The following is a 27,501-nucleotide window of genomic DNA, read 5'->3' as shown; positions in this document are numbered from 1 at the left end:
GCGAACCACAGTGAGAGCCATTATCCACAAATGGCAAAAACATGGAACAGTGGTGAACCTTCCCAGGAGTGGCCGGCCGACCAAAATTACACCAAGAGCGCAGAGACGACTCATCCGAGAGGTCACAAAAGACCCCAGGACAACGTCTAAAGAACTGCAGGCCTCACTTACCTCAATTAAGGTCAGTGTTCACGACTCCACCATAAGAAAGAGACTGGGCAAAAACGGCCTGCATGGCAGATTTCCAAGACGCAAACCACTGTTAAGCAAAAAGAACATTAGGGCTCGTCTCAGTTTTGCTAAGAAACATCTCAATGATTGCCAAGACTTTTGGGAAAATACCTTGTGGACTGATGAGACAAAAGTTGAACTTTTGGAAGGCAAATGTCCCGTTACATCTGGCGTAAAAGGAACACAGCATTTCAGAAAAAAAACATCATACCAACAGTAAAATATGGTGGTGGTAGTGTGATGGTCTGGGGTTGTTTTGCTGCTTCAGGACCTGGAAGGCTTGCTGTGATAGATGGAACCATGAATTCTACTGTCTACCAAAACTCCTGAAGGAGAATGTCCGGCCATCTGTTCGTCAACTCAAGCTGAAGCGATCTTGGGTGCTGCAACAGGACAATGACTCAAAACACACCAGCAAATCCACCTCTGAATGGCTGAAGAAAAACAAAATGAAGACTTTGGAGTAGCCTAGTCAAAGTCCTGACCTGAATCCAATTGAGATGCTATGGCATGACCTTAAAAAGGCGGTTCATGCTAGAAAACCCTCAAATAAAGCTGAATTACAACAATTCTGCAAAGATGAGTGGGCCAAAATTCCTCCAGAGCGCAGTAAAAGACTCATTGCAAGTTATCGCAAACGCTTGATTGCAGTTATTGCTGCAAAGGGTGGCCCAACCAGTTATTAGGTTCAGGGGGCAATTACTTTTTCACACAGGGCCATGTAGGTTTGGATTTCTTTTCTCCCTAAATAATAAAAACCATCATTTAAAAACTGCATTTTGTGTTTACTTGTGTTATATTTGACTAATGGTTAAATGTGTTTGATGATCAGAAACATTTTGTGTGACAAACAATCAAAAGAATAAGAAATCAGGAAGGGGGCAAATAGTTTTTCACACCACTGTATATTGTCTCTAGTTTATGAAAGGAATAATAGCAAAATCCTTAAAACTCTGAGACTGAGCAAAATCTTGGCTAAGTTTCACAGCTCTGGGTTATTGTAAATTCAAATATCAATCAAACTAACTAGGAAAGAAGAAATCCAACTGAAAATGGATTCCAGTTAAAATCAATAATCGTGATCTGATTAAGAGATTGTCCCTCCTTAAACTGAACTGAGTAGTCTAGCATGCCATTTTATATTGCCTCTAATTATTATTCAGCACATAAAAATAATGATTATGATATAAAAAACATATTTATAAACTGACAGTAGGAGAAAAGACTTTTAGGTCACAGAAATGTTGGCAGGGGGTGGAGGTCAATCTTATAAAACTATTTTTGGCCTGTGTGCATAGAACAGCATGGTCTGGTTATATATAGCAGAAAAATAACTTTGCTTAAATCCCTTTCAATATGTGACATTTTCAGTTTATTTTACAATCCAGCCAGCATTACTGTCATACAATATCTGTTCACTGTGACCTGCATGCCTTGGTGTCTGACTTGCACATAGACAAATAATTTCCCAAGTACTGTAGGATTTGAAAGGCTCAGTAACAGATTTGCACCAAGTAACACTGTGACTTTCTTGGTAGAGGATGAAAGGTTGGAGTGAATACATTATTAGCATTTTATTCCTGATATACAACTCTATCTTCTGATATTTCTTCTAGCTTAATCATTCATCTATGTATCACTTTCACCAATACTTTGTTGCTGGGACATGGAGCCAATAGAATCAACATCAGACATTAGATAGGAACCAGTGCTAAATGGGATTTTAATCCAATACAGGGCTGAATCACAAATGATGCATTCTTTTGGAGCAGTCAGTTTGTATGCCTTCCAAATAAGGAAGAAAAATAGAATAAACCCTCTCGGACACATACAAAATATAAACTATAAACTGTCAATGACTCCGTTAAGAATTAAATCCAGCTCTCTGCAGCCATTAATTGGTCCACAGTTGTGTTAAATTCATTGCCAGACTGCACACCGTAAAATAAAAGTAAAAGCTGAATCTCAACTGGTCTTATGAGGGAACTGGCTTAAAAATGCTTGACTCAGAAGTGTATCTGGTCATATTGTAATATCAAGTGGTCATCTTAAAAGGGTCTAAACGAAACAGTGTTTCTTTGTTCCTGGTACTACGTTTGGCCAGTATGTTCCAGTGTTTCCACTATATGGAAGAAATACAGTACATGTTGGGTCCTGGAACAGAAAAACACTTTTATAGCTGCCACCAATCTGAAGATATATATATATATGAGTATCCTACACCCCAAACATGGGCACAAACCTCTCCTTAGGTTTCCCCTCAGGCTTTTGAATTATGTTGTTTATTATTATTGCTTCAAAATGGAGCAGTCCCTAAACAAACACATTAAGAAAAGATCTGTTCCTTTTCTGGCCTCAGATCTCTCTCTTTCTTCACTATAAAGGGCCTATTATTATGTAGTAGCAGAATCCTGTTCTTTATAAAAATGGACAGAATATGAATGACAATAAAAGCACAATACTGATTAAAACATTTGAACTAATATTTATTATTATATTGCCATAATAGTACAAATACCATTGATTTAAGTCTCATATAGTATTTAAGATGCTACTTTTTTGTGTTATCACTTTTGCTATGCAATACAGGACACGACAAGAGTAACTAACCAATGCGTTTTCTCCTATGCATCTACCTCTTGATAAACTCACTTACTCTTTATTTTAGGGACCTAGTAATGCTTTTGTGTGCATTATTTTAACAGACAGCAAGGAAAGCAGATTTTTCAACATTAAAATCATGTTCATATCATACTGCAAAGATGCAATTATACAGTCAGACATTGAACAAGTAATACTGTGGCAAAGGAAATTTATTTTCAAAAAACAGCATCATTTTATAAAAAAAATGCATAAATTTTGCATACAACTTACATACATTTCTGCTGGTAAAATGCCATAGGCGCCACAGATATCTGCTAAAAATACTCCTTTGCCTATAGTGTGAGGCAAAGGTTTTAAGCCAGGGAATTATGATTTTGAAATCTTCCAACACGTATGACTCATTTTGCCTAAGAGTTTGAGTAACAGCTTGTCAAAATAACCATAAATGAATCAACTGTATAATGGCATTATTTAAAGTAGATTATAATGGCCTTCCAGTTAAGTGTATGCATTTGATATATTAGAAATGCAGCATATAAATACCCAAGAGGTGAATGGTCCCTAATAAATGACAAATTTGGACTATATTAGTGGAGGTCACACTATTAATTTTTTGTTTACCAGAACAGTAAACTAGAGAAGACTTTGAAACAGAACCCATTATACACATGTAGTGTTAAAATTAATCTCTCTTTTCAAGAAGTTTTGTGGACACACAACTATACAGCACCAGAGTCAAGTGTGCAGCAGGGGGACTGAATTGTACATTGGAAGAAACACCTAACAGCATCCTCTCTCATCCCATTGATTACAGCATGTGTATATAAAGAATAAGAGCAATCTCTTACAATCAGGTCACTAAATTATTAAAAACAATGTTAACTCACTCTAATATCAGATAAACTGGTGTTATTAAATCAATTTTATTAAGTAAATTACCTATTTTTGTACCAAACAATACATAATGCTTTTGAGGGGTTTTCAGAATTTAAAAATATTAGGGCTGTCATAGGTAATAACAAAATGCATAAAATAAATATGCAGAATAGCAAAGATTAGACGTGCTGTCTCTCAGCTCCAGAAGCCTGGTTTGACTTTTAATCTGTTCAGTATATTTGGTTTATACATTCTCTTTCTTAAATCAATAATTTGCTAAGTTAAATGGCAACTCTAATTTGGTCTGGTGTAAGTGTGCACTCGCATGTGGTTTGAGATGGGGTTGGCATTCAGAGTTTGTTGCTGCCATGTGTTCAATTACTACTCCATCTAGCCATAACATCATATTGGATAACAATATTGATTACTTTTTAATCATTTAGTTTTTACTTTTTTCTAATTATTTTGATATGATCTGTTACATAATTAAACAAGACATGATTTTCACTGAATTATAAAGTACTATCCTACAAGTGCTTGTTTTAGCACATTGGGCCTCATTAGAAAGCAGGAGTACCTAACCCAATAGTCCACATCACAAAACAAACCAACTGCACTCATTGCTCCATCTCAGCAACTTAAGCTCTCTCTGCAACTTTTGCCTTTACCTTAATTTCTGCCGCCAAATTCAATGTACTTGCCCAAAGCAGCTATTTTAAGATCACTAGTAGTTTTACTGATGTCCAGAGTCCCCTGAACCCTAACCCTGCAGTGAAGAAGCGAATGCAAAGAGAGGTACTCACAACTTGTGAATAGGCAGCAGGGCCCCAGTTCCTTCTGGGTATTCTCTATTAGCATTATTCAACTTCATTACCGTGAACAAAAAACAAACAGATCTTTTCATTGGGCTAACATGAAATTTTACATCATTTAATATTTATATTTCTTAACGACATTTCCTTGCATCCCATGAAACCATCACTATGTTCCATTATTAAGCACTCCAGTCTTAATGCCTGCACAAGACTACTCCTTCTCACTCATACTGGTGAACTGAGTGACTTTCCTTCCACTGGTATGGATATTTTTCATACAAGTCTGTAAGAGGACCTACCTAATTTGTGTCACCCAATGTCACTTTTTCTGGGCAACTGTTTAACAATCAGACAATCTGCCACATGTATAGCTTCATTATTAATTCCATATTTGCTTGTTTCTGTTTAATTTTTAAATGGATTTTTATAGAAACATTATTAAAACGTGTGCATGGTCTGCAAATTCAATGTGGTTTAAATGGGCCAGCGAGTGGCATTGAAAACAGTGCTGAGAAAAACTTAGATAAAATATTCTGTGCATTCAATGCATTTCTCCCATTGTGAAAAATGCATTGATCAATTAATAGAATATGCCAAAATGTAAGTAAAAAGTAAGACCTAATTTGATAAAGTGTTTTTTTGGGGAGGGCCTTTATATATTTGAAAAAAACTGTACTCTAATTACAACACTTTGTCGCCATTTACACATTACTTTCAATTAATGTCTGTTTCTAAATTTTTGCTGATATGGACCTCAAACATTGTCAATAATTCAACACAACAGCAGGTTTAAAAAGTATCCAAACTGAAATTATTCTGTCAATTATTTATAACCAATGGACTTCTCAAAAATCTCCATCACTGCAATGGTGATACTTTATTTATACTATATGTACTTCATCTGCAACTCTTTATGACTAGTTATTTTAATCATTAACCTTGTTTTCATTAGTCAAAGGTAATACCATTAATCAGACAGGCCATGTCTACCTATTAAAGTACTTGTACAGATGTTCAGCTAAGAATATGTAAACATATGCTAAAACCTGCAGACTTTCAGCCTTTCAGTTTATACCACTTAATGCCATCTATTTGAAATGACTTTCAGTTTAAACTCCATGGGTTATAAATGAATTAATGAGTTACCCACAAATCAGCATAGAAGTACAAGTATTTGACTGTTCCATTCTGTCTAATAAGTCAAACATCTTTTAAAATAGTCCCTTAACATGTGACAAAATACAGCCTTTGGTTTTCCAGCATTACTGGGCTGTTTTCAATACATTGTATGCTTCAGACATGGAATTGGCATTCCATCCAGTTCTTCCTTTTCTGAAAACACTTGCTGTAACTTGGGTTTTCCAGGCTCTGAAGCATTCTAGCCACATAGTGTATAAAGCAAGAATCCCACCCGGGATGGAAGACCAATAAGAGGGTACAGTTTACTCTTATGTGAGAATTCACTCACACCATGATTTCTCCTAAATACTGTGTGTTTTTGGGATGAAAACCTGATTGCCTAGAAGAAAAGGCATTTGGACAGTACATGCAAACTCCACACAGATAGTTACTAGGCTGGCATTTAAACCCTTTCTGTTGAAGCTGTATGCCAGCAGCACTAAGCAATGTAACCACTATAAACTGACAATACAAAATTAAACATTTACATTAATGAAAATAGTGCGTTGCTTCAGTAAGTTATGATTTCCACACTGACAACACCTCTCAGTCATCTTAATATTTAGAGAAAAACATTAAGATTAAGATAATTAAAGGATTAAATATCAATACTATATGTTTTATAATAAAAATGTGATGTATCAAGCCACATGGAGTGGTGTATCTTACTGCGGTAAACCATTTAGAACTGTGTCTTTAACAGCATGGTATAGAGTATTTACTGTATTAGTGAACTAATGCTAAGTAAAGCAAACAAAACTTTATTAAACCATTACCACTTACACAACCATAAGTGACAAGCAGATGCTCCTATAGGTAGCCCCCATTTATTAAACTTTGCAAATCTTATTAACAGCAAAGTTCTTGTTACCATCTTGTTACACAGCAGAATCTAATTAACAAACACACTGTTTTTAAGTGAAGTACATAAGGATGTTTTCATATTGATTATTGATTTCATTATGAATATTATTTTACAACTGAGTAACTAGTAATATTTTTAGATACTACGGATTGTGTTGCATTAGAATGCAACCAGATTGCCAAAAAATGTCTCGAAAATCAGATGTTAAAATTATACATATTTTCTATTTAAGCCTTGAAATCTGGAAAGCTAAAATGAAATAAGAAATTTCTTTTGTTTACATGAACAGCATGGCACTAGTCAAAGTTATCACTTTCTAATGATTTCATATTTAAAGCCTATCCAAGTTAGAAAAAGGTCAATGTTATTTCCATACTAAGAAAAAATAAATAGAATATTCAAGGCACAACATTTTGCTTGGTCATCAGGTGTGTCTGTAACATCTTTCCTTTATTTTGTTCAGTGTGCATTCAGCCTTTGCTTATTTTTAGCTTTTGCATATGCAAACTCACACAACCCTTCACCTTCATTATCTAAATAGGATTTGTATTCTTATTTTAAACATCTCTAGAACATGTTCCCATGAACTGATCAAAAGACTAAAAATCTTACTAAGAGATTTTGAGCTTTGCTCATTTTGCACAGTTTTGTTTGGCTCACATTTTAGATTGCTGACAACATGGATTACTGCTGCTTGCCTTGTAGATACAGAGGTATTGCCTGAGATATGAGGAATATGAATGTACCAAGGCTTTCTTCCATATCCCTGGGATATGGGCTAAGATAATTAACAACTCTCATCTGACCCAGCAAGAGTGCCCCTGTGATGAAAGGCCTGCCTTGCGTTTAGAGCTACCAGGATAAGCTTTCACTCCCACAACCCTAAAATGGATTATGTGGGTTTGATAGTGGATACATCAAGGGATAAACATTTCAGATGGTCACTCACAGTATTCACAGTTTTGTGATTATTCAGTATTCTTTGATTTTTTTTCATTTTTGCATTTTCCATTATAGGGTGGGAAGGAACATGAAGCCTACTCCAGTAGTATTGAACATAAGGCAATAGCAAGCCCTTAGTATGCCAATTTATCACAAGGCACATTCAAGCACTATAATAATACATTTTATTTATATGTGCGTTTTCTATGATGACCAGACTAACTTGCACACTTTTAGGAAGAAGGAGAAAACCAAAGCACTCCAAGGAAACACCAAAAAACCAAAGATGGAGCATGTAAATTGATATAAACAGTGACCAGGCTGAAAACTGAACTCAGTTCCCTGCACCTGTAAGGTAAAAGTATGTTACTTCCCTTTTAAGAATGTTTATGTAAAATCACGATTAACCTACATAAGTTATTTAAAAGAAATACATTTTTTATTGATTACATATCTGAAATTTTTTTAGCATATGGGCTTTATAATATTTGTATCTCCTTCCACATACACAACAAAAAATGAATCGCTGGTATATGTACACATTTCTCAAAGATTTAAAATCTAACTTTGGTCATCTAGTAAATTATCATAACCTTTTTAATTTCCAGATTATTCCACTCTAAAAGAGAGATTTGCATCCTTAAACATTCTATTTAGCAATCCAAATACCTCTGTAAATTTTGAAGCAGGCAAAGAATAAACTAAACTTCTGCACTGATATACACCCACAGCTGTCGGGGCCTAAGACCAGACTTGTTCTAATTTAAGCCTCCCAAAGAATGATTTGCCACATACTAAGTCCATATGGCTCACCTTCTTCCTGTGTCAACAGTGTTTTAGTCCTCTATGTCTCCTTTTTGTTTCTTCAAAAGTTCATTGCTCCTTTTTTTCTAGTATTCCAACCAAATAGTTATACCAGTTTCACCAGGGTCTCAACTAGAAAGATCTGGAAAAGGTGATTCCTCATCTCTTTTTAGAACAGCCGATGAAGGGCTTACACTTGAGCCTTCATCGTGGCGGCTGTTGACTTCGGCCAGTGACAGCTGTGGAATGTCAACTTCTGTAACAAGACAAATCCGCCCACTGACACTGTGTGTCCGAAGAAATGATTTGGATTTCAAGAATGCCAGTCATTTCTGAACACAGGATGGTCATCACCCAGAATGTTAGCTTTCTTTGTTGCTCAGATTCTGTTAGTATTAGTCACCGACAAGATTTTTTTAAGTGCAGTCAGAAGTTAACAATATCAGGGCCTCCTTTTGTATTTTATAGTCATTCTGCAAGCTGTTCATCATAACTGCATGAAAGATAATCTTGTTTTATTGTAATTCATGTTTATGTAGGAGCTCAGAGGATTTGTTATTAAAGGAGTTGCCACATATAAATAAGGACAGGACACCATGTTTATGTCTTGATTTAAATTATCAAGACATGTTATATATATTACAATTTTGCTGTCTACTTCCATAACCATAAATAGACTACACATGAAATGTAATGCTTTGAGTGTACACACTCCAAAACTATACACTGATACATTTTAATAGCCTAAATTTGATCAAATGTATGATGATATGCAATGCTGAGACATGAAGAAAACTCCACAAGACTATAATCATAAAGGTGACACAAATGGTACTGTACACTGGCCAGAAGGAACATAGTGGACTTTTGGCTCTGGAGGTTTATTTTCTACTGTATTCAGCTGGCTGCAGTTTTTGTTTTTCTTTTCTCCTTCATGGCCCTCTGACCCTAACATTTGTACATAAAGCTGAATATTTTGTTTTTCATTTCATGTTAAATAACATGTTATAAACAATTGTGTGTTAGTTTTTCCATTTCTTTTTGTAACTCTTTTAGCTGTTATTATTATTAGGCACCACTTTGAGCTACTTTCATGTATGAAAATCTGCCATATAAATACAGTAAATCTTACTGCTGTTGTAGGATAGATAGATAGATAGATAGATAGATAGATAGATAGATAGATAGATAGATAGATAGATAGATAGATAGATAGATAGATAGATAGATAGATAGATAGATAGATACTGGTGTTTTAGTGTGTTTGATGGTGGTAGGATAGATTAGTTTACAGTCCCAAGATGTTGCAGTTTTGTCCCTACACAACACCTGGGAAGTATCTAATAATAATAATAATAATAATAATAATAATAATAATAATAATACATTCTATTTATATATCACCTTTCCCATACTCAAAGCACTCATTTAAAAAGCAAGGTATAAGTAACATTGGGTACAAATAAACAACTTTGCATACAACTTAACAGATAAATACAGGAGATATAAAGAATTAAATAGAATAAAAGAAAATAAACCAGTGTAGAATAGTAAAATTCAATACTAGAAGAACAGCCTGAATAAATCACATAATTTGTGATATGACACTGCACACAGACTCTCCTGAGCATCTGGACAGAGAGGTAAACTGAAAAAAGGACTTAAGTTAGGTTAAGTTTAAAACCTTCCTGAACAGATGAATTTTAAGTTGTTTTTTTAAAGAGGTAAAAATGGAGTCAGCTGTCCTCATATATTTCACAAGGTCATTCTAAAGTCTATGGGCTATACAGCTGAAGGCCCTGTCACCCACAGAATGAAGGTTAGTGTGGGGCAAAACAAGATTGCTAGAATCAGAGGACCTTAGTGGGCGAACAGGAGCATAGTGATGGTCACTGATGTAGTTTGGTGCATATAAAAATGTTGCATATTTAGATTTTGAGTTCAGAATTTTGGATTTGTTTTTTATCTTTATTTAATTTAATACATTTGATTAAATAATTAAGAGTTATGTTCGTAGTCAGTGTTTTATGACGTTTTCTGTTCTGCCAGAACAACCAGTAAATTAAGCAAACTGAGATGACTGATAAATAAAGATACATTTAAGAAAGGGAAAAACAGACAAGCTATTGAGGTGAAGGACAATGATGCTAGTTTGAAATGCTGAAATGAAAATAAGAGGTTAGCATGATATCCTTCAGTAGCAATGAACATTTCCAATAGGACTGTTTCCTGAATTATTCATTTATCATATCACCCACATAAAATGCAAACAGTGTGTACATTTTTAGGAATAATTTAGCTACATTTTTTACTAAGTTCATTGATTTGTTAAATGAAACCCAGGATATGTTGAACTATTTGAAAATTGATTTATAAAAATGCTTTGCAGTGTTTGCTGTTAACATCACTCTTTTAGGTACCTTGCTGTCCTTCAAAGGATGTCTTGCTGGAATTGATATACAACTTTGGTCAGCTTGCTGGTTTTATAGGATCCCCTATGGATGGCTCAGAAGCTGCTCATTTGCATGACAGAATGCTTGCTCATAATGCTGGTGACTCTCCAGGTTGATGCTTAACAGTACTGTTACAGCATTGTTAATAGTAGAGCTCATTTAAAAATATTAATTAAAACAGTTATTTAAGACAAGATAAACTGCAAAAATTAATTGTTTTACTTCTTTATTCCTTACTTAGTAACATGAGTCTAGTGACTCAGCTAAGTGAACATTCTTATTAGCCTTTCAAAAATCATTACATCCTCATGACATAATAAATTTCTCTCAGCTTTATTAAAGTTCACACTTAGCATTACATTGGCAGTGATATACCGCAGGAATATATCCCCTGTTGTGAATGATAGTTATTATTTTTTAACAATATGTTTGCTTTCCACTTTTTTCTTTAAGTTATATACATATATATATATATGTTTGAAAGGAAACAAAAAACTTCACTATTTTTTAATATATGGCCATTGTTATTTGTTTATTTATGGCTGCACTGTTACTATGATATTTATTCTCTTTTTCGGTCCCAGGATGGTATTGATTTTCTTATTTGAGTCCACAGCTTAAAAGTTTATGAAAGCTTGCTTTATACCTTCTGTGGCCAGTTTTGCTGCAATATATTCCAATTTTACATATACTTGTACAATGCCATCCAAAAGAAAACAGAATGGTGGTGTGCCAAGGCACAAAATAATTTTAGGCATGTGAAAATTACTTTGGATCACAAAACTATTTCAAAATACGGATACGGAAACAGCTTAAAATATGAGAACAGAACACAGAAAAAAATCAAAAAACAATTGAATTCATAAAAGGTTTCCATTTCCCCTTTTGGGCAATAACAATGAAATCTGTGTACTTTTTTATTTATTATTATTCATTTTGTAATAATGTATTAATTTAATTATTCTATTTGGTATATGTCCTGTTATAACTTAAACGTTCATCCAAAGAGCTTATGCTAGTATGTTGCCTTTACATAAGTCACCTGAAATCCTATTTATGGAAATTTCTAGTCCCAGTGTAACTGTTGGGACACTTAGTTCTCCAATTGTCTTCAAACTCTTTACTCTCCCTCAGCCATTTTGAGCTATTTGTGCATTTGTTTTATCTTGTGGGTTTTGTTCTCTACTACATTTAGAGATACAATTTTGCCAACTATGGATTTAGATCCCCAGGGTTCCTACTGTTGGTGCTTTTGGATCACTTTTTAGCTGTTTGGGATATAGACTGTTGGCATTTAGGTTCTAAAATATAGAGAAGTTTACCCTCATTTACCTTTATTTCATGCTTTATTAGCCATTTCTTTTTACCACTGATTTTATCAGGAGAGAAGATTTTTTGTGCTAATTTCTTGTTAAATACCAAATTACAGTTTTGAGTTAATTTAATTAATTAGTGCCAAAAATGTGTGGTCCTTAATCAGTTTCTTTAAATAAACCATTAACTTAATTAAATTTACAAATTCTATGATTCCTTCAGTTTTTCTGCCCTATCACACCCAAGAACCACAATGACTGATTTTCTGCACTGTGGCTTGAGTCCAGAATATACTGACATGTATGCGTCCCCTGCTGGACAAAGTCCTTTGAAAAAAAAAAAATCATGAGTTACCTGAAATACTTGGAATACAATGGTGCCACTCCCTAAACAACTAAGTTTTTAACATCTTTCAAACAGGTTGATGTCCTGAAGAAAATAAAGAAAGTGATGGAGGATTAAAAGCAGCAAAGAGAGCAGGCTGAATTTGAAGTCAAATAACTAACAGGGCTCAGATCAGATTGAGAGTCAGATTGAAGCCAGAAACACAAAACCAAATCAAAAGCCAGAAACATGTTTCCAAGTTCCTAATGCTAGCTTGTTTTAATTGTCACTAACTATCTCTTGAAAACAACCTCTTTTTTATTTTTTTTTTATTTTAGATTTTTTTACAGTCATATGAAAAAGTTTCAGAACCCCTCTCAGTCTGCATAATAATTTACTCTACTTTCAACAAAAAAGATAACAGTGGTATGTCTTTCATTTCCTAGGAACATCTGAGTACTGGGTATTTTCTGAACAAAGATTTTTAGTGAAGCAGTATTTAGTTGTATGAGATTAAATCAAATGTGAAAAACTGGCTCTGCAAAAATGTGGGTACCCTTGTAATTGTGCTGATTTGAATGCACGTACATGCTCAATACTGATTACTTACAACACCAAATTGGTTGGATTAGCTCATTAAGCCTTGAGCTTTATAGACAGATGTGTCCAATCATGAGAAAAGGTATTTAAGGTGGTCATTTGGAAGTTGTGCTTCCCTTTGACTCTCCTCTGAAGAGTGACAGTATGGGATCCTCAAAGCAAATCTCAGAAGATCTGAAAACAAAGATTGTTCAGTATCAAGGTTTAGGGGAAGGTTACAAAAAGCTATCTCAGAGGTTTAAACTGTCAGTTTCAACTGTAAGGAATGTAATCAGGAAATGGAAGGCCACAGGCACAGTTGCTGTTAAACCCAGGTCTAGCAGGCCAAGAAAAATACAGGAGCGGTATATGTGCAGGATTGCGAGAATGGTTACAGACAACCCACAGATCACCTCCAAAGACCTGCAAGAACATCTTGCTGCAGATGGTGTATCTGTACATCGTTCTACAATTCAGTGCAATTTGCACAAAGAATATCTGTATGGCAGGGTGATCAGAAAGAAGCCCTTTTTGCACTAACAACACAAACAGCTTGTCGCTTGTTGTATGCAAATGCTCATTTAGACAAGCCAGATTCATTTTGGAACAAAGTGCTTTGGACTGATGAGACAAAAATTGAGTTATTTGGTCATAACAAAAGAGCTTTGCATGGCGGAAGAAGAACACCGCATTCCAAGAAAAACACCTGCTACCTACTAATACTAATACTAATTTGGTGAAGGTTATATCATGCTGTGTGGCCAGTTGAGGGACTGGGCCCCTTTTTAAAGTCGAGGGTCAGATGAATTCAACCCAACATTAACAAATTCTTCAGGATAATTTCAGCATCAAGTTACGCAGGGTTTGGATATTCCAACAAGGCAATGACCCAAAACACAGTTCAAAATCTACAAAGGCATTCATGCAGAGGGAGAAGTACAATGTTCTGGAATGGCCGTCACAGTCCCCTGACTTGAATATCATCGAAAATCTATGGGATGATTTGAAGCAGGCTGTCCATGCTCAGTAGCCATCAAATTGAACTGAAATGGAGAGATTTTATATAGAACAATGGTCAAAAATACCTCCATCCAGAATCCAGACACTCATCAAAGGCTATAGGAGGTGTCTAGAGGCTCAACTAAGTATTGATGTAAAATCTCTGTTGGGGTGCCCAAATGTATGCACCTGTCTAATTTTGTTATGATGCATATTGCATATTTTCTATTAATCCAATAAACTTAATGTCACTGCTGAAATACTGTTTTCATAAGGAATGTCATATATTAAAAGGAAGTTGCTACTTTGAAAGCTCAGTCAATGATAAACAAAAATCCAAAGAATTAACAGGGGTTCCCAAACTTTTTCACATGACTGTATTTATTTATTATAGATCTAAAAGCCTGGAGTTGTGTAACTGGAATAGAATGAAAAAGGGAAGAGAGGGGAGTTTGAGCTCCCTTATCAACTCTTATAAAGAGAAATTTTCAGTTTCTCCAAAATAAAGTAGGCGAATTTCAAGCATTTGTGCACTATCAGGCTAATTACAAAGATGTATGTGTTATTGCATTTAAAGAAACCTGGATGAATAAAAATGATTTGGATGACTGCTTGAAGGCTGATGAATTTAGTGCACCAATTTGTTTGAGTATCGTCTTGGTCATCATCAGTAGAGTCACATGGCAGAGGCATCTGCCCTTTAGATGCAAAAACAATGGTGTAAATGGTTTGCTGAAAATTAAACATATAAAAGGTCTGGACCAAGAAGTCTCTTGAGTGCCTGTGTGGCTGTGCTGAATGTACTGACTGGACTGTGTTTAAAGAATTCTTGCTGACATTGATGTAAACTGTAAGCAGTTACATGAAATTCTACAAGGATAACATAATCCCAGTCAAAACAATCAAAATATATCGTAATAACAACCCACGGATTACTAGAGATATAAAAGAACTGATAACCAGTAAAGTCAGGGCATTTCAACAAGGGACATTAACTGAAAAGAAAAAACAACAGAAGGAAGAGAAATATGAAATAAAGAGGGCAAAGGTGAAGAATGATGACAGTACTGATAATCTGGGGTCTTTGTGGCATGGCATTAAAATGACGGATTATTTCCTGTCACCGTCCTCTTTTCTACCTAGATTACCTTCACTGTAGGTTTAGAATATCTGCACTATTTGCCCTACTTTCTAATGGTATATAATACGATAGCTATTTGGAAGTGGGAGGGAGGTGGAGTACGACTGCAAATGTCGCTATCTGTATATAAATTTAGCACAGCACAAAACCACTATACTACATATTTCTTAACCCACAAATGAAGTAGATGAATTCACTGCTCAGGCACTTTCATGCTGGCTAATGTAAAAGTGAAGATTTCTTAAGGTATCCTCTAACAGCAGCAAGGTACTTTTAGAGGCAAGGTGTCAACATAATAACAATGGCATACGTCACTTATTAGTAAATAGTCTGAAATAAGCAAAGCAATTGCAAAAAGCTAACATCAAAATTACACAACCTCCATTTTTGTGGTCACATATGGCACAACTGCAATTGTAATAGCCTAACGCAGGTTTTAATATTGTCCATCCATCCACCCATTTTCCAACCCGCTGAATCCGAACACAGGGTCACAGGGGTCTGCTGGAGCCAGTCCCAGCCAACACAGGGCACAAGGCAGGAACTAATCCTAGGCAGGGTGCCAACCCACCGCAGGGTTTTAATATTGTGTTAAATTTAATGTCATTACCATTGTTTAGTGTTATTAAAGTTAAAAAGATGTGTGGAAACATAATGAGGAAAAAACACTTGCAAAAACTAGAATATACACTTTGAGCCTGGCCCCTAAAATGTTGAGAAGTAACTATGAATGGTATGACATTAAAACCCAATCAGCATTTATATTAGACTTGTTGCAAACATACATTCAACTGTAATCTCAAAGCAGCAACTGTTTTGAAAAGATAATGATGATTTTCTGTGCTATAATATAGTAAAATCAGTAGCTAATAGGCTTTTTTGTCGTCTAAGGCAAGATATCACAGGAGAAGCTTCTCAGGATTACAGTAAGAATTGTACCCATGCTTATTACAGTAATATGTGATCTGAACTTGATAGGGTGCTAATACAATGCTATCTTAAGTACACTTCAACAAACCCTTTGTGATTTCTTTTTTATTACTGTCACTGCCGTTCTGTGCATTGTTATGTGCCTGTGGTCACTGTTGTTGCTATCATGTGATACTCAGGATACACTGCATGTGATATAATCGAATATTTAAGATGGAAACACACTATGAACAATATCCAAGATTTTGGATTTCATACTAAAAGCCTTCACAATCAGTATAAAAATATACCTAGGAAGTTAGGGTTTTGCATGTTTTCTTAACTTTGATTTTTGTTATCTGTTTTGGACTTGGGTGAGTCTGAATTTTCTGATCCTGGCTTTTGCCTACTGCCTGTTTTGCTAGCGTTTTGCTCTATTTAATCTCTTGGTCATGAACTTTGGGTGTGCCTACTTTCAACTCTGAAAGTACAACAATAAACTAATACAAAATACTAAATAAAACAAATACCATACATTATATTGAAATGAGAAATTAAAAAGCACACTGAAAAAGTGAACATAAGGGAAAAAAGGAAAAATTCACAGTCAAACATAATAACAGTATCATAACCAAAGGGAAAGCTTCATACCTGCTGTCCTGATGATTGGATAACATATATAAATGATGTTGCCCACATACTTTACATGGGCACAGTAATGACATCATTTTAGATAAGGTTGTAATTATGAGTAGGGGAAAACAGATTGACTAGATAGAATTTAATAAATAGGTGATTCAGACATATCTGATCAGGACTTACTTTTCAGCATCACTTCTCATCTCTCCATTCACATTTAGTACACTACTTTTAACACCTACTGTACACCCATTATGTAACAGAAAGTTGAGCCTGTTCTTTTTTAGGAGTCAGAACAGTATAACTTTTTGTTTTTCAACTAAGTCCTTTAAGTATTTGTATTTTTTTCATTTTGTCTCTTCTGTCAAAAACACAAATCTCAATTTGTTTGGTTGTGTTTCCGACTGTGAAAAATAAAACTGTTTTAGCTCTACTTTTAAAATTATTATATATTTTTAATGTGTAGCCACCTCAGCCTCCAATCCACATTTCGTATTCACTAGTATGCGCATGACAGGCTTCACAAACAACTAATATAACAACTATTGAGCATAGCCACTCATTAAAGATGTTAATTCAATGCCAGAACATGACACATATATCTCTTATAAAACTGCATAACATTTAGAAGTGTACTCCATATTTTTTCATAACATCATACTGACTGCTATTTTTCAGATTTTACATTTTTATTCTATTTCTTATTTAACTGCAACTTACAGCTTTACAGGAGCTAATATAATTTGTTTTGTATTGAATGTACTTAGCCATGATTTGTAAGCTTTTAATGGAAACTATAATGTATATGTGTAGTCAAAGTTGGGATGGGTTTCCTATAAATGACCAATCTTAAACATCAATGAGAAAATTTACCAGTCATGCATATAACAGGCAAGCCACTTTTTTAAGGGTTTCCCAAATGCCTTTAAATGGGCCACTTGACAAGGGAGTATACACTTGGTTATTCCGATCCCTGAAGTCTTCTACAACATGTATCATTATTTGAAAATACTTATATTATATGGTGATGTTTTGGTTTCTTAGATGGAAATGTGTAGATTGTTTGTGTACATATCTATACAGTATATACACTGCATCCAGAAAGTATTCACAGCACATCACTTTTTCCACATTTTGTTATGTTACAGCCTTATTCCAAAATGGATAAAATTCAATTTTTTTCCTCAGAATTTTTTTACACACAACACCCCATAATGACAATGTGAAAAAAGCTTACTTGAGGTTTTTGCAAATTTATTAAAAATAAAAAAACTGAGAAATCACATGTACATAAGTATTCACAGCCTTTGCTCAATACTTTGTTGATGCACCATTGGCAGCAATTACAACCTCAAGTCTTTTTGAATATGATGCCACAAGCTTGGCACACCTATCCTTGGCTAGTTTCGCCCATTCCTCTTTGCAGCACCTCTCAAGCTCCATCAGGTTGGATGGGAAAAGTAGGAGCACATCCATTTTAAGATCTCTCCAGAGATGTTCAATCGGATTCAAGTCTGGGCTCTGGCTGGGCCACTCAAGGACATTCATAGAGTTGTCCTGAAGCCACTTCTTTAATATGGCTTGGCTGTGTGCTTAGAGTTGTTGTCCTGCAGAAAGATGAACCGTCATCCCAGTCAAGAGCGCTCTGGAGCAGGTTTTCATCCAGGATGTCTCTGTACATTGCCGCAGTCATCTTTCCCTTTATCCTGACTAGTCTCCCAGCTCCTGCCGCTGAAAAACATCCCCAAAGCATGATGCTGCCACCACCATGCTTCACTGTAGGGATGGTATTGGCCTGGTGATGAGCGGTGCCTGGTTTCCTCCAAACGTGACGCCTGGCATTCACACCAACGAGTTCAATCTTTGTCTCATCAGCCCAGAGAATTTTGTTTCTCATGGTCTGAGAGTCCTTCAGGTGCCTTTTGGCAAACTCCAGGCAGGCTGCCATGTGCCTTTTACTAAGGAGTGGCTTCCGTCTGGCCACTCTACCATACAGGCCTAATTGGTGGATTGCTGCAGAGATGGTTGTCCTTCTGGAAGGTTCTCCTCTCTCCACAGAGGACCTCTGGAGATCTGACAGAGTGACCATTGAGTTCTTGGTCACCTCCCTGACTAAGGCTCTTCTCCCCCTATCGCTCAGTTTAGATGGCCGGCCAGCTCTAGGAAGAGTCCTGGTGGTTTCGAACTTCTTCCACTTACAGATGATGGAGGCCACTGTGCTCATTGGAACCTTCAAAGCAGCAGAAATTTTTCTGTAACCTTCCGCAGATTTGTGCCTTGAGACAATCCTGTCTTGGAGGTCTGCAGACAATTCCTTTGACTTCATACTTGGTTTGTGCTCTGACATGAACTGTCAACTGTGGGGCCTTATATAGACAGGTGTGTGCCTTTCCAAATCATGTCCAATCAATTGAATTTACCACAGGGGGACTCCAATTAAGCTGCAGAAACATGTCAAGGATGATCAGGGGAAACAGGATGCACCTGAGCACAATTTTGAGCTTCATGGCAAAGGCTGTGAATACTTACGTACATGTGCTTTCTCAATTGTTTTATTTTTAATAAATTTGCAAAAATATCAAGTTAACTTTTTTCACGTTGTCATTATGGGGTTTTGTGTGTAGAATTCTTAGGAAAAAAATTAATTTAATCCATTTTGGAATAAGGCTGCAACATAACAAAACGTGGAAAAAGTGATGCACTATGAATACTTTCCGGATGCACTGTATAAAAGTCAATGTGTGTATGTATGTATGTTCCAGCATCACCTCCGAACAGATGGAGCGATTTTCATGAAACTTGGTACACATGTTCCTCATTGGTCAACTAAAAATACTGTAGGGTGAAATCAGCCCTAACCCACCCCCTTCTGGGTACGATGGGGGTGATCTTGCGGTCATGTATGCATGTTATCATCCAGTTGACACTCGGAATGACCACCAGAGGGCGAACTGGAGGTGACTGCTAGCATTCTTTATGTCTGAGCACCACCGTGCCCCTGCTCCTTTTGAAATTGAATAGAGTTGACTGGTTCCAACCGTCAACTGGTTGATAACATACATACAAGACCGCAAGACAAACATATTAGTGAGTCTTCATTGTTTGTTAATTTATTTTTATTTTTAAAGTTGTGGTTTTTTAATTATATTTTTCTGAAACAATTAAAAAAAACAACTTTTTTTCCTCCTGGGCAATGCCGGGTATTCCAGCTAGTTTAATTTATATAATCTGTAGTTTATTCTGCAGTCCTTAAATTAAATAAATACATCCCATTATGTATTAAAATTGCCATATTTCTATGGACTCAAGCAGTTTGAGCTACATTATTTGTATGAAAATGTGCTATATAAATAAATGTTGTTGTTGTTGTTGACTGGTGTTTATTTCTGAAATATATTAGAAATTACTTGAGTGTAATGAAATGTAAACAACATATTATAAACAATAACTAATGAACACAACAAAATAATTATTTACAGTGGGCTCAGAATGGATGAAGATGCCTTCACCTTTCACATTTTGCAGTCTTCTTCAAAAATAATATTAATTAATTTTTCCCCCACATCAAGCTACACTCAATACCCCAGAATGACAAAGCAAAAACAGGATTTGTTACAAGTTTACTAAAATATCACATTTACACAAATATTCAAACCTTTTATTCAGTATTTAGTTGAAACCCCTTTGGTGGCAACTACCGTCTGGAGTCTTTTAGGGTATGAAATGATAAGCTCCGCACACCTGATTTGCGGATTTTCTGCCATTCTTTTCTGCAGATCCTCTTAAGCCCTGTCTGGTTGAATGAAGACCGTTGGTTATCAGCTATTTTCATGTCTATTCAGAGATGTTCAGTTGGGTTCAAGGCTCTAGCTTGGCAACTCAAGGGCATCACAGGAGTTATCCCTAAGCCACTCCTGTATTGTTATTACTTTGTGCTTAGATCATTGTCATGTTGGAACATTCAACCCAGTCTGAGGTCCAGAGCACTATGCTTTGCTTTGTTCAGCTTTCCCTCAGCCCTGTCTAGTCTCCCACTCCCTGCTGCTGAAAAATAACCCCACAGCATGTGCTCTTGGGAACCTTCAATGCTGCTGGATTTTTTGTAGCCTTAGTCCAGATGTCTGCCTTGACACTATCCTGTCTCTATGTTCTGTAGGCAGTTCCTATGACCTGATGGCTTAGTTTTTACTCTGATATGCATTATCAACTGAGGGACCTTATATAGACGGATGTATGTGTTTACTAATCTTGCCCAATCAAATGAATTGAGCACAGGTGGACTTCATACAACAGTAGAAAAATCTCAGTGATGATCAGTGGAATGGAATACACCCAAGCCTAATATCAAGTCTTGTAGTTAAGGGTCTAAATACTTGTGCCAGTGAGATATTCCAGTTATTTTTTACTTTTAAAATGCTTGTAAACATTTCTAAAATCCTGTTTTTACTTTGACATTCTATTGAGTGCTGCTTGATTTGGAGAAAAATGAATGTACATTATTTTAGAACATGGCTTTAGTATTTTCTGAATTCACTGTAAATATGGCTATGTTGATGACCTGTATCCACACCAGCCTGGTATATACCCTCTGCCCTAAAATCAAGACATTTTACATTGCCTACGTCATTGCCAACCTCTCCTAACCCCCTCAGCCATTATTCTTTGGCTGGGATACACCTACTCTAATAGAAATGTGGTGCAACACTGCATGTATACCTATCACTGCACAGCAAGGCTGAAATGAAGATCTCGCGCCATCCAATGATTTATGAAGACAGCAAAAGCGCATTTTTCATATACATAGTCTTACAATTTGCATTCCACCATGCTATGGATTTTCTGATATACTGTGTTGTTCTTTGTTTATTGGGAGTTAACTGCAGAGGTCAATAGGTATACACAAAGGGGTTAACCATTATCAACCAGGAGTTATCCACCAACATACTTGCACTTTCTTGACACACTACCAAATTGGCCAGCAGATGAAGACAACATGGATACTCCAGGTCTCTTTGCTGCAAAATCTGTAAAAAATCCTTGGTGGTTGCAAATGAGCTGTAGGTTCCATGATGTTGGGAGTATGAATTTGTATCATCTTCAACTTAAAATGCAACTTAGATAATGTATAAGTACTGTATTGGGTTTGTGAAGTGTGGGTCAAGGAAATAGAACAATTTAAATGCTGGTATTTTACATGTTCAGACACTTGTCATGACATAGATTTATTGCGCTCTGTCTGGTGGCCACAGTCTGTCACTACAGCTGGCAGAAGAAGTAGCCAGTTTAAGGAGCATATATATTATGAAAGATTTAACATTAACGGGTTTTGGACAATACTTGTAAATTAATCATCAGTATTTAGATGTGTGGGTCAAGGAAATAGAACAATTTAAATGCTGGTATTTTACATGTTCAGACACTTGTCATGACATAGATTTATTGCGCTCTGTCTGGTGGCCACAGTCTGTCACTACAGCTGGCAGAAGAAGTAGCCAGTTTCAGGAGCATATATATTATGAAAGATTTAACATTAACGGGTTTTGGACAATACTTGTAAATTAATCATCAGTATTTAGATGTAGTTTACAATGATTTCACTACAATCTTCTTTTCTGCTGGACACTTAACATAACATAACCAAACAAATGTTCTTTTTAGCCTCTACCCAAATATTACTAAGTAAAATGCCTTTATTAGTACATTTTCTTTTATTCAGTTGTTTTCTGCCACCTCATACGGTGAAATGGAGAATAATTTTAGGTTAATTTTATACAAATATATACATACCAGTAACTTATAATATGTAAGATTTTTTTTTATAAATCCCATTACCAGGCTTACTGTCAAACTACAGTGTATCCATGCTTGAAAAATGAGCCATCAAATTTACATACCGCATGACCTTGATTCATGTTCTGATTTACACCCACAGCTACAATTATTTCAAGACCTATGCTTCTGATTCCAATTCACTTTATGCTCACTTCTCTCAAAAAAACTAATATGATGCAACACTTCCAAAAGAAAAACGTAATGAGTACACCCTGATATATTTTTAGGGCCATTTTGGTGTCCATGTATTTTTCTATAAATCTGTATTCTGTTTGGGGTGAATATAAATCAGTTTTGAAACGATCATATGAACATAAGTTTAAGATAATAACCACACTACAGTCACATATCCATTGCCTAAATCCACTTATTTTATTACCCATTTGAGAGGTGTGCGAGCCTATACTGCCAACATTGAATGCAAGTCAGAAACCAACCTTGGATGTAATAGCAATCCATCAATCATTCATTTTAATTAAAAAGGAAGGAGCTGAAGGCTATATCAACAGCATCAGAATTTTATGGACCCTGGATGCAGTACCAGCCTATTAGACATATGCACTCCCGCTTCTACTATGCCTTATACACAGCCAGTTTAGACAACAACAATTAACATCATATGCACAGTTTTGAACTGTGGGAGAAAACCAGCGTACACAAAGAAAACTCATTCAAAAATCTGGAGAATGTTCAGACTTCACATAGTGACTGCTTTAGAATTTGAGCTCATATTTCTGGAGCTCTGAGACGGTTGCATTAGCCACTGCACTGCATATGCCACCCCCTAAAACAACAGTGTGTTCATATTGAATGTCTGACTTACACACCAAATAACTGTATGCTGTGTCATTTTCATCCAATTGTAATCCAGAGAAAGCATGTAAAATAATTAGGACAATTATTCTTCATAACATTCTCAGACACGTCTGAGTCATTTCATATTTATAGGGACCAGAGCCCATAATGACAGCATCAGGCAAGAAACAGCCTTGAACAGGAAGCCAATCCATTGCTGACCAATTTTAATTTTTCATAATATTTTATAGCAAGCATCTACAAATGTTACATACAAAACCTTCTTGCTTTTGTACCTCATGTTAATTAAAACACTGTGATCTCCTAGACAGATAGGTCCATTAAACACCTTACAAAGTACTGCTGTTCAGTATTTCATCACAGCTTAACAACACTGTGATACCTGCTTCCTTCTGGCAATACAATTACATATGAGATTAGTTCATTATGTTCTCTGGTACTCAGCCTGGTACTGACATGTGCCTGCAGCATCCACCTTTAATCACCTGTAATTACAACAATACCCAAAAGGCAACAAATAATACATATATTAAGAATGATTTCAAATATGATGTTCTGAAAAAGACAATTAACCATTTGCTATTTAAATAACAACTGAAGAGAAAGTATTAACTTACTCTTTGGCAGTCCTGTGCATTATTAAATGCAAACACTAAATTATATTACACCTTTTTAAATAAGACAATAGTTTATTTCAATTTCACAGATTTTTAGCTAGTAAATGATAAAAAATGAAAAGCAAAATGATAAAAAAAAAAAAAAAATGATCTCTGTAATTTAAGGGTCCTATGGCTAGGACAGGTATCTTCATCTCATTGATGTTAGTTTTAATTGTACAGATTCACTTAACTCTGATAAGAGTGTATTCTATGTGCAAAGCTGCTAAAAAGATAAATAAAAATAAAACAATCTAATGAGATAATAGGTGTGAAATTACCAGTATAATCTTGGAATTACGTTATTATTGCATATTTGGGTTAACTATAGCCAAAATGCAGGATTCTGCTTGCCAGTGACAGACTTTCTTGGCTCATCTACATTTGGACATATAAACATTAAGATGTGTTTTAGTCTTAGTTAAGGGGAATCCTAAATGCTTCAAATCAGTTGGTGTATATCAAGCCACATATTATTTAAAATATCTCCATGAAGCCTTCTGCAGTATAAAATAATGATGTGCCTTAAGCATGATTACTGTCAGTTGAATCATATTTAATGAGGAATCCATAGGTGCAAATTATGTGTGGTTCTCTCTTATGCCTCTTTCTCATTGTGCTGATACATCTGAATGGTAAGCAAGTGCTTCAGAACTGTTTTTTATAAATTCTGCTGAAATATTGCAAAGAAAAGTGTTAAGAAACACTTGCAAATGCTTTATGCCCTTGAACAACAGCATGAGTCACATTAATATGGTATACCAGGAGTGCAGGGGTCCAGAATCAATAATGCAAAAAAAGCTTATGATCGGAGGTATAGTTGTGATTTAGCTCATTCCCTTAATTCCAGCTTTGCTTACAATTCAATCATAAGTGCACAGTACAAAATCCAGAAAATTAATTATATCCAACACTTAACACCCCACCCCTACTCATTTCAGAGAGTAAGGTAAAGCAAAATAACATTATGAGAATTCTTTATGTGTATTAAAATATAAAAAATAATAAAACAGAGACTGGGGAATGGTAGGTTATTTCAAAATGGCATATATTCTGAAAAAAACTTAGTAAAATTCCTTAAAAACAAAAGTACATTTTATACATTTTTGAATAATATAAGACTCCACAAGGCAGGTTATGATTCTTCCAATTAGGCACTAACACTGTGGTATTGGAGATCACAACAGATTTATCATTGCATAAACTTTTGGACCATCACAATTGATTCTCTTAGGGGATCAGAAACACTTTTGTATACATCTGAAAATCAAGGAAGCATTTTTTCCTAAAGATGATCTTACTGTGATATTCCCAAAACATATCACCTAACAAGGCCAAAATCTGTTGATATTTTAAAAAGTTATGTCTCTGATAGATTTTATATTTGAAAGATGTCTGCAATGCACACATTTAACCTGAATTACTTTATGCTTTACATGATCTGAAGAAAACTACACTGTATGTTATGAATAAATTAATTCCATTCCTTGCCTAAGATGTTAATTGAAAGATCCCTTTCCCATCATTGCCTAAGATCATCTAGGGGTGTATAATATCTTCATCAAAATTAGATACAAATTTTTAAGTAAAAATAATGATGAACCTGGAAGATAGTCAAGTTCCCTTTGACAAAGCTTCCCGCTTATATATAAAAAACATAGTCTTGTTGGAAATCTGTATTTGACTTGTAGCTGAATAAAAGAAGCAAATACCTTGTCAATATAGGGGGTCTATAAAAATCAAGACACCAAAGGACTTCCATGACTTAAATGAAGTTTAAGTTAAAAAAAAGCTAAAATATATTATTATCATGCACTTGAATAATGGAGAACATCCTTTCTTTCTCAAAGTGTTTCCTGCATTGGTTTCATATATTAAGCAAGTGATGCACCATGGGATTCCTTGTAAGTTAGTAATGGATGGAGCAGAAAGTAAAGATGAGTTTAATGAACATTTCCGTTTTAAAAGTAAGTTGAGTTTAGTTCTATTGCCTTCTGTTTCCCTACATAGTGTCATAGTACAAATATTCACAACCCAGTAATAAAACTGAAAATTAGATAATGCTATGCAACCCTTTGCTTTTTTTCTTTTCCTGTGGGGTCCCACAAGGATCCGTGCTTGGGCCGACCCTTTTTAATATCTATATGCTACTCCTGAGCCATATCATCCGCAAGCATGGAGTTTCATTCCACTGTTATGCCGATGATACGCAGCTCTATTTGAGACTGGATTCGACTTCTCTTTACACGTTCATCAACTCTGTCCTCCTGCTTGGATGAGACTGAGGCCTGGATGTCCAGGAACGTCCTCAAGATGAACAGCACTAAAACTGAAGCTATTTTAATTGGCACCTTCGTTCCTCTGCAAATTGTATTTTCTTTTCTGACCATACTATTACCCTCTCTCCTTGTTACAAATCTGGGTGTCAAGTTAGACTCCCATCTGACATTTGAGGCACATGTCCATCACTTTTGTAAAATTGCATTCTTTCATCTTCGAAACATAGCCAAACTCCATCCCTACCTCTCCCTCTGGGATGCTGGTTCATGCCGTTGTTTCATCCAGGCTGGATTATTGCAATGCAATCCTCATCCGGATCCCCAGCAAAAGCCTTCAAAAGCTCCAACAAATTCAAAATAGTGCTGCAAGAATCCTGATGAGGGTGTGGAAATATGAACACGTTTAACCAATCTTTTGGACACTTCATTGGCTCCCTATTCACCTCCATATTAAATACAAACTCTGTCTGCTCACTCACTAGTGTATCCATGGAAATGCTCCACAATATCTGAAGGAACTCCTAATACTACAATCCACTGCAAAAAAACTACGCTTTGCCCTTACCCACCGCCTTCGCCCCCCTGTGACCAAACTTCATACAATAGGTGACCGAGCCTTTGCAGCCACTGCTCCATGGCTCTGGAATGCCCTACCAGAGAGCCTAAGAACACAGCAGACTGTGGGCTGTTTTAAAAAACAGCTAAAGACTTTTCTATTTAGGAAAGCATATTAACAAAAATGCTAAAATTATTGTTGATTTATCTCTGTTTTTATCTTGCTTTGTCTTTGTTTAAACTTTTTATGTAGCACTTTGAGATTTACTGCTAATGTAAACTGCCCTATAAATAAAAGTTATTATTATTATTATTATTATTATTATTATTATCTTTCCATACATATGATTTTAATGAGTGGCCTTTTTGCGTTGCAAATAACCAAACTGACAATTAAATGTAACCCACTTTAAACAGATTTATTAACATATATTACCTGAAACAAAAATAAAAGTTTTAAAAATATATTTATATTAACAATATTAATTATTCCAGTTAATGGCAGTGGAACAGAAGACCACCTATTCATTAACATCTTGTTTGATGGTTTTCAAATTATTTTACAGATAAAATTTGAAATTCCCTTCTCACCATAAGTCCACGTTCTGAGACAATCAACAAAACATTATCTGTTGTGCAAAAGATCAGAATGAAAATTCTACTTTTAAGTCCATTCATTTTGAGCCCAG

At 35.5% G+C, this 27,501-nt stretch overlaps 1 protein-coding gene across 3 annotated transcripts in view; it reads right to left on the bottom strand.

The window, feature by feature from the left end:
- The window catches only part of slc4a3 (solute carrier family 4 member 3), a 274,743-nt gene that overhangs the window by 221,976 nt on the left and 25,266 nt on the right, over positions 1–27,501 (bottom strand). The window contains exon 1 of one of the 3 annotated variants that reach the window (XM_039756391.1): positions 8,326–8,534. The exons of the other annotated variants lie outside the window; for them this stretch is intronic. The gene's annotated coding sequence lies outside the window, so the exon portion shown is untranslated. Of the gene's footprint in view, positions 1–8,325; positions 8,535–27,501 lie in introns of those variants that run through there. 3 annotated transcript variants of the gene reach the window in all.

This window comes from Polypterus senegalus, chromosome 6 (assembly GCF_016835505.1).
Source record: "Polypterus senegalus isolate Bchr_013 chromosome 6, ASM1683550v1, whole genome shotgun sequence".
Classification (NCBI taxonomy): domain Eukaryota; kingdom Metazoa; phylum Chordata; class Cladistia; order Polypteriformes; family Polypteridae; genus Polypterus; species Polypterus senegalus.
Note: the sequence above shows the minus strand (reverse complement) of the source record. Positions and strands in the feature narration are given on the sequence as shown.